Source organism: Pseudorca crassidens, chromosome 6 (assembly GCF_039906515.1).
Source record: "Pseudorca crassidens isolate mPseCra1 chromosome 6, mPseCra1.hap1, whole genome shotgun sequence".
Lineage (NCBI taxonomy): Eukaryota > Metazoa > Chordata > Mammalia > Artiodactyla > Delphinidae > Pseudorca > Pseudorca crassidens.
In genome coordinates, this window is record NC_090301.1 from 86,956,046 (window position 1) to 86,965,113 (window position 9,068).

Genomic DNA, 9,068 nt, shown 5'->3' on the forward strand with positions numbered 1-9,068 from the left:
TTGGACACCAAGACGAAAATGGGAAGAATTAGAAATCCTTTTTCTTTCACCATTTAAAATGAGATAAAGTACTTAAGGATCCTTTGCAGAAAGCATTCAATGCTGAAAGAGAAAGGAACACATTACATGGGTCAGAAGGCTGTACATTTATGCAATTATTTTATATTACCCTTTCACGTTACGGTCTTTATTACACAAAAGATATACTCTAGAAAGTTTGCTTTTTTAATAGCATATGATATTTTACTTCTAATATAAAGCCTTTAAAGACTGCTTTCCCTTATTAAGCTATATTTTACATTGAGGACATGACTGAAAAGTTAATGCCAGATGAAATTCTCCTTTAATTCAGGCCTTATTTAAACAGTGCATTTTTTTAAAAGCCAAATTGTTTAAAAAAAAAAGAATTTGAAAAAAAAATTCCTGCCAATTCATGTTGATGATGATCTTTGTGAACTATTATTGTAAACACTGACAGGTAGCCATGCTACCTAGAACATACTTTGCAGAACTTTACATGATTGAATGATTTTAACCTTACTTTTGGGGACAGTTTTATGTAACATATATAAACAAGAGTCTATGTAATATTATTTTCAGGCAGGAATAAAGGTGGATTTTTTAAAATTTAGCTTAAAAAGAGTGTATTTTATTATGATCATAAAAAATGGCTGCATACTAATCTTAGAGAATTTGTGAAATACAAAGAAATTGAAAGAAGGGTGGAAACTTAAATTCCCACTACCCAAATAAAATTACTGATTATATTTTGCTATGTTTACTTTTAGGTGCAATTAGAATAATATTTTTCTAATTTTAAAATTAGTATGGTTTTATTTTATAATTAGAAAAATATATAAAATATAAATAAATATATAAGTCAGCATTCATAATAATAATCTACAGATTTTTAGTGATTTGTCTCCATGTGTTTCTGATTTATAGTCCTGTTTCTTTTATTTATATAATTTAAATCACATAGTCTATGAAATTTTATATTCTGATTTTAGGTAGCATGCTTATAGAAAAATATTATTTTTAATTACTAAATACTAATCCATTGTATGGATAAATCATAGTTAGCACATCTCTTCCATTTTATTTGATATGTCATTTGTTTTCATTTTTTTATTGGAGTTTAAAAAATGTTATAATTAATATTTTTTTATATAAAGTGTTCCCATAGTTTTTCGTGTTTTTTCCCTTTGGTCTCTTTTCTTCAAATACACTGCCAGAGTGAAATCATCAAGGCAGGAGTTACTAATATTTTTACGATCTCCAACACAGATTTACAAAATGTTAACTTCTCCCAAATATAACGTGACTGTGGATAAAGTCTGTGAAAAACTAACATTTGAGAGAAATCCATTTCCAATAAGTGGTCACCTAGGTGATTCAAAGCACTTCCTGCCAAAGGCACCTAAAAAGCTGGACCTAAAAAATATACTAATACACTAAGCTGTTATATATGCTGAGCATATTATGTCAGTACATATGCTGAGGTCCTCATAAAATAACAAGGGAGAGAATTAGGCACTTCTTTATTAGGGGCATTTTCAATCATACCAGACAGCTGAGAGGCAGCAGACAACAGGTGACAGAGCCCTGGACCTCCAGGAGCAGGGACCTTCTCTGATTGCTAGGGCTACACTGCCACCTTTGTACTGGGAACTTCTGCCAATGCCCAGGACACATCTGAAAGAAAACCTATCAGTCAGGAGACTCACTGAGTTCAAAAGATGAAAGTTAAATTTAAGTGATCACTAAAAGTAGAAACCCTCGTGGAAAATCCCTTGCTCAGAGCAGGAACCTGAAGAAACTGCCTTCAGGAGGTGGGGTATGGACTAGACTCTGGCAGGCCATGTAGATAACACAAACAGTTCTTAAGTTTTGGTCTTGATCATCTAGCACATACTTTTGCTTGGCAGAAGGAAACAAAAATCATCTTCAAAAGAGTATAGAAACATCTTAGGACTCAAATTATTTCTGAAATTAATTGTTCTAAGAAACAATCTAAGATAAATAACGCAAATAGCAGAATAAAAATGCACAAGCTAAAATCAATAGAACAATATTCAACAGAAGTTGGTTGAGAGGAAGTCTGGTTAGGGGAATTATTAGATGTAGATTGTAAAACAATGATTTACCATGTTCAGGAGAATAAAAATACAGGGATTTTTTTGGCTGTGCCACGTGGCACGTGGGAATGTGGGATCTCACTTCCCGACCAGGGACCAGGGATCGAAATAGCACCTCTTGCATAACCACTGGACTGCCAGGGAAGTCCCTAAATACATTTAAAATTTAGAGTAAAGAACTGGAAACTATAAAAAGCAATATGGCATATATGAATAAAAATCAACTAAAATTGTGGAATTGAAAAGTATGACTAAAACCAAGTAGACAACATAACGATTTTAATAGCCAGTTACACACAGCTCAGCTAGAAAGAACAAGAAGAGACAAATACAGAATTAAAGATGAAGGGGTAAGAGAGGATACGGTGAAAAAGGTCTAATGTCTTTTTAACTAAAATTTTAGAAAATAAAAGAAGGGCAGGGCTTCCCTGGCGGTGCAGTGGTTGGGAGTCCGCCTGCCGATGCAGGGGACACGGGTTTGTGCCCCGGTCTGGGAAGATCCCACATGCCATGGAGCGGCTGGGCCCGTGAGCCATGGCCGCTGAACCTGCGCGTCCGGAGCCTGTGCTCCGCAACGGGAGAGGCCTGCGTTCCGCAAAAAAAAAAAAAAGAACAAAAATGGGCCCCAGAGAAATTTTTCATGAGATAATGGTTGAGAATTTCCCATAATTGATGAAGGAAACAAAGCATAAAAGTATTGAAAGTACCCAAAGATTAAACCTCAAAGGAATGATTGACTACCGAACAACATTAGAGGCCACAGAAGAATGAAGTGTCTTCAAGATGCTAAAGGGCAGAATTATTGAGCCTAATTTTCCACCATAGATAATATTTTTAAGAATAAAGGTAACATAAATGCATTTGCATACAAAGAGTAAGAATTCGCCTCCAGCAGACAAACCCAAATATAAGAACCTCAGGTAGAAAATATAAGAACCTCAGGTAGAAAAAAAAAAAAAAAATTCCATGTGGAATCTTGGAGATGAAACAAGAAAAAAAAAGCAAAGAGTTTGAATCTGGGAATAAATTTAAATTGCTGGTAGCAATTATAACATTATTGCAGGATATAATGTTAAGATGTATAAAATACTTTTTAAGCCAGTTAAAGGAATTAAAACATGCTAAAGTGCATGTGTAGTGCAGGAGGAGAGTAAATGTGCAGAAAAATATACACAGTGCTTAAAAGGTAGGTTCCGGGCAGCACCTAAAATAACAAAGTGCATATTTAATGGAAATCATTTAGTTGGAGGTCCGCTGATTAAATCCTTTAGTCTGAGAACAAAACAGTAGGAATTTGATGATAAATTCAATGCAGGGTTCTACAGATAATGGTGTTTTTCAATAGGTAAAAGTGGCCTTAAATCAGCACTTACTTGAATATTAGTTTATCTATCATGAAAAAAAAAAGAAAGTTGCATGAGTCCATGGAAAAAGCCAAAAAAGATCTCTCTCCCCATTAAAATAAAGCCTCGTTTTTTACTATTACCAGAGGAGGCATAAATGCCAACTACATAGAGAGATTACCAAAAACAATGGAATAAAAGGAATGGAATCACAATTTGCTCATATCCCCATCATGTTGTGTGGAATTAAGAAATGTGGAAAGGAGAAAAAAATGAAGCTAACAGCAATTATCTCACAAGGACTTTAGACAGATCTTTGACCTGATTATTCATACATCAGAAAAACAGTGATGACATTTTAAGTGTCCACAAGAGTAATATTGTCTTATGTCATAAGACTAATATTCTGTAAACAGAAGAGGAAGCCTAACAGATTAAGTACCACATGAAGAGATCTAGTACTTCTGAACAATTTAAGAAAGTATAAAGAAGCACTAGGAATAGTTACAGAGAATAAGAGAGTCTTCAAATTAGCTTTTTTAAAAATGTGTTTTTCTTATTAATTTACAAGAAAGAAACTTATACATTTGCATTAGGATAAGGTTGGGATCATAACAACTCTAAAGTGCTGACTTTCATTTTTGTAAATGTGTAAAACACTTAAAATATCAGAACCAAATGCTGCATATTTTAACAAGTAAATGGAAAGCTGACTGTCAATAATTTATGATACTACACCACATAACAAGAAATGTATGATTTCATGTTCTTTAAATACATTTTCATAAATGTGAAATAGAGTGATTCTTATCTCTCTGGTAATAAATTTTGAATTCATTGAAATATTATTTGATTTAAATTTTAGTAAGGTAAAATCAGAAAGGATGAGGACTTTTTGGTCCAAAACTGGATAATTTTTAACAGTTACAGATGTTAGTCACTAGACTTTAACTAAAGGAGCCTCTACTTACTGTTGTATCCTGAGAGTCTAGCTGGAGCCCATAGCATGTACCTTTTATATTCTCCTAGCATATATATGTGTTTGTCAAATAAACGAAAATGACTGAGTATGCATTAAAAAAAAAAAAACTTAAAAATCTCATTCATCAATAGTCCTTAACTTTATTTTTTTGAAATTTGATAAAATCTATGGATTTGTTCCCTGGCAAAATGTAAATAAGCAATCTCTATTTGAAAATCTGTACATTTTGGATATGATTTTAAGAGTATTGCCCATAATGAGATACCTCTGGGCTTCATGGAATCCATCTAATACTAAAAATCTTTGTGAAGCCACAAAAATATTTAGAATTCAAAAGTATTGGGTCTAGATGTTAATGTATTTAAAAAATTTAAATATAATACTAGTCTTTCTTTTTTGATATTTCTAATTTATTAGACTGTAGCTCCTGTTTGTTGGTATTTTTCCTTTATACTCCACACATATGCTGCCAAATGATTATGTATTGTGAATGCTTACCGTGTGTTGTGCTATAAATGTATAATTTGAGCACATGTACAAATTTTATATAAAACGTTCATTCAAAATGACGGTGCCTCAGCTTATGTAGGGATTAGATTCTAAAGACAGAGAATAAAATAAAGAATAACACATGGTCACATAAACTGTAAATCCCTTAAACCACCTTTAAATCTCTAGGATGTTGGCCCTTAGAAGTTCAAAGTCAAGGAATTCGTCATTCAACAAAGATTTATTTAGCATTTACTTTGTGTCAGGTACAGTTAAAGATGCTAAAAACATAAAATGGCAAAAATCCCTACCCTCATGAAGCTTACATTTTAATGTATGAGACAGGCAATAAATAAGATAAATACATTTTATGCATCTTATATAATGATATGTTAGAAAAAACAAAGCACTTTTGATTATCTGCTTTTCAGCTTTCCCTGTAACAGAGGAAAGGGCAACAAGGTAAATAAAGAAAACTCTGTTTATTTTCCTTCCTTCTCTCTGTTTAGCTCATATTGTTAAGTCCAGGTCCTTTTCAATTATGGAACTACATACTGTTAGCTATAATAGATTTTTGAATTCTGGGTTTTGATAAAACTCAAACTACCTTAAATACTCTTACTGAATATATCTATTTCAATAAGAAATAGAGTGTAGGATCTTATAATCCATGAAAAGTATCTCTCTACGGTGATCTCTGGTAAGATATCTAATATCTCTGAGACTCAAATTTTATCCTCTGTAAGAATAATTGTAAAGTAGATAGTTTTCAAAAAGCACAGGAAAAGCATAACTCTATTTTAAGAGGAAATGCTACTTAGGTGTTATGATGGGTAATTCTGGGTATGAGTGAGCAGAATGAAGGTCTCAGACACTTGATACAAGAATGAACCACAGAAAATAAAGATGGCATAAGAATGTGAAAGGACATCAAATTCCAGTCGTTCCCATGTCAAAACTTGCCCAGCATTGGACTGGATAAGCTCCTGAAATTGCTAACTAAATGTGAGTATGAAAGATTAAAAGTATAACACCATTCCTCATCCTTGCTCACCTCGAAGAATAAGTGATCAGTTTAATCTTTCAGGTTGTTTTTAACTCTCCCACCCCACATACTAAATTGGATCTTTGTTAAGATAGGTGGTATAGTGGAATTAACAGTGACAAGAGAACTTGGTGCTAAAGAATGCTGTTTGTAAACTATCCGTTCATCTAACCCTGTCACTGAAATTAGATAATTAATTTGCGTGGCAAACAGTTAACTCAGTCAAAGTTTATAAAGATTACAACGAAGAAACTACCTTAAGATCATGATCTTTCTCCAATTAAGTCATCACTAAACATTTTCTTGTGATAATTAAAATTGTTGCTTTTGTAGATGAACTTGATCTTCGAAATCTCCCACATTTTCTTTCAACTTTATACCAGCTAAAATGGTATTGTAGTTAAGCAAAACAATGCAATTAAATTAGTTGTTGAAGAAAGAAAATGGGATAGAAGGTAAATATTATTTTAAAGATTACATTAGCTTCTTCAAAGATTTTGTTTTGATTATAATGGATTTTTATTTGAAAAAAATAGTGTCTTGAATGATTCAAAAACCATCTAATCACTTACTTTTTAGAATAAAAAAATTAAAATGTACTTCTGCATAGAAAATACTAAGGGCTTAAAATATATTTTGGTATTAAAAGAAAAACAGATTGAAATTAGCATTTAACTTTAAAAAATATTTGCTCACTATTCTGTTTTCTCTGTCAACAATGAAATATATTTTAGCTAAATGTTGTTTTCAGTTTGGGGAGAAAGTTGAAGAATGCTTTAATTTCCCACTAACTACAACATCAGTGGTGAATTGTAATTATTTAGCCTGTAGAAAAAGTGAAAGTAGAATTAGATCTGACTACAAGTCAAATAAACTTTCTTTCTTATTGATTTAAACATTTTTAAGACAGCTATTCAATAAGATTTACTTAGCAAAATTTTGGTAGCGCTTGGTCAGTGTGTTGAATAATAACTGCAATCAGTTGCTGTGTCAAACTGTATCTCTTTCTGTGTTAACTTGTAAACATCAATATGCTTTAATAACAGAGTACAACATTAGTATTATTTTTTCAATATCAGTGCATAATTGCAATTAAGTTTTTTTGTGGATTTCAAGCTTGATATTAAAATAAATTCTTTACTTTCGAATGTTCATTTTGTTCAGAAACAATTTAAAATGATATAGATTCTCTTTACAGATTTCCTCATTACTATTGATGTCTCTAGCTAATTTTTAACATGTTAAAGATGCAAATCCTGAATCTTATCAGTTTCAACTCCTATTTTGCATTTAAGAGCACTCTTTTGTTTGTAATACAGGGGAGAAAATTGAAGACCTAACCTTGTCTCAACAGAATGTCAGGAAATAAATAAAAATCCCATTTCAAAATGTGAAAATGTTAATAACATGCCAAGTCTATTTCTCAGTTTTGGAAAGTATGGTACTTCTAGGGCCTCATCCTTTACCTAATAATTATACTCAGAGTAGAGTCTCCTTATAGTCTTTTCTTAACAGACATTGCTCACTGAGAAAGCAACACCTGAATTTGGCATTCTTTAGCTTCCCTTTCATCAGTGTCTAAATTATCCATACATTTTCTAAATTCTATGCTAACAGACCTCTGCAGTCAAATGCTAAATGTTATTAACCTCCAACAAATTGGATTCCTGATGAATCCATGTTCTTTTTTAAAATAGTGTCAGTAAGTCATCACAGTGCTCCAACTGGGGTTCCTCTAGTGGCTCTGTGAAAAGGCCCAGGATCCTTGGACTTCGCAATTGATGATTTTGATGCCATCTTTTGGTAGTTTATGAAATCATTAGTACAAACATTAACACACAGTTTCTTTCTACTCAATAAATATTTATTTGGTAGGAGTTATAAGGCTGTTGTTGTGCTTGGATATAAAAAGGCAGGTGCTGTACAGTATTGCTTGATTTATTCAGTACATTTTGGTAGGAGTGGTTTTATAGAAGTAAATTTCACATTCCTGTACTTTCCTGTAACTGGAGACACTGGGTATAATTTAACCTTTCTATAAATTGAGTTAATAATGAGACAGGAAATTTTAATACAGTCTGTTATTAATTTTTATTTTATTTTCAGATGTTTTTCCTACCCTCATATATTAAAAAAAAAAAAGTTTCCTTCTTCCATGGGGTCATAAACAGTTTTTAGAGTTAAGGCTAAATTGTTGCCACATCTAAGTTCATAGAAAAGACCTCTGCTCAGCATTATGTTTTCCGTAGTCTTTTGGGTATATTGGAAGCAAACTGTCTAAGAAAAGGTGGCAGCTCCAAGATTTGGACTAATAATAATAAAGACCAACCTCTGCAGTTTCTTACAAAGCAGCAAATTAGCCGTAAGCAGCCCTAAATGTTGGGCTCACTTCTGTGATTTTTGCCTGTCTTGAGTTTCAGATGTCTAATTCCTTACTACTTTATTAGCTATGTAATGTTTGTCTGATCATCTTTATATTTTGTCTTACCATTTTAGAGTTCCTAAGCAGAAGGGTTGGTCCAAATATCAAATTCCCCATTAGCAGAGTTGAAGTCCGCTTCTGCCATTAGTGAGCCTTCCTTTAAACGCCTCCCCACGCTCACTTGCTCTGAGCTTTGATATTTGACCACCAACAAGACCCTCAATACATCTATTCTTGTCGTTTGTGTCATATAGTGTTGATAAAGAGAGCAGTCCTCTTCAGTTTCCAACCCTGTCGCCTTTTTCTTCCTCCTGTGTTATTTTCTACTTCTTTCATTGGCTACCTTCAGCCTTTCACATGTTGAACAGCACAGTATTACTGGTTAAAAGGTAATGCAATTGTTTTTACTACAAGGCCATTTGCAGGAGGAAGGAAAAGGAATGAGTAACCTTGGAAAAAGAAAGATGTTTGAATAGTAGGCTATCTCACAGAATTACAGCTGATATACATTTTTATTAATTTTTTTGAAATAAAGTTGATTTACAATGTTGTATTAGTTTCAGTTATTTATATATATATATATATATATATATGTAAATATATATAAAGACTTTCCATATGGACACACCCAAGAGGGAATTGATTGAAA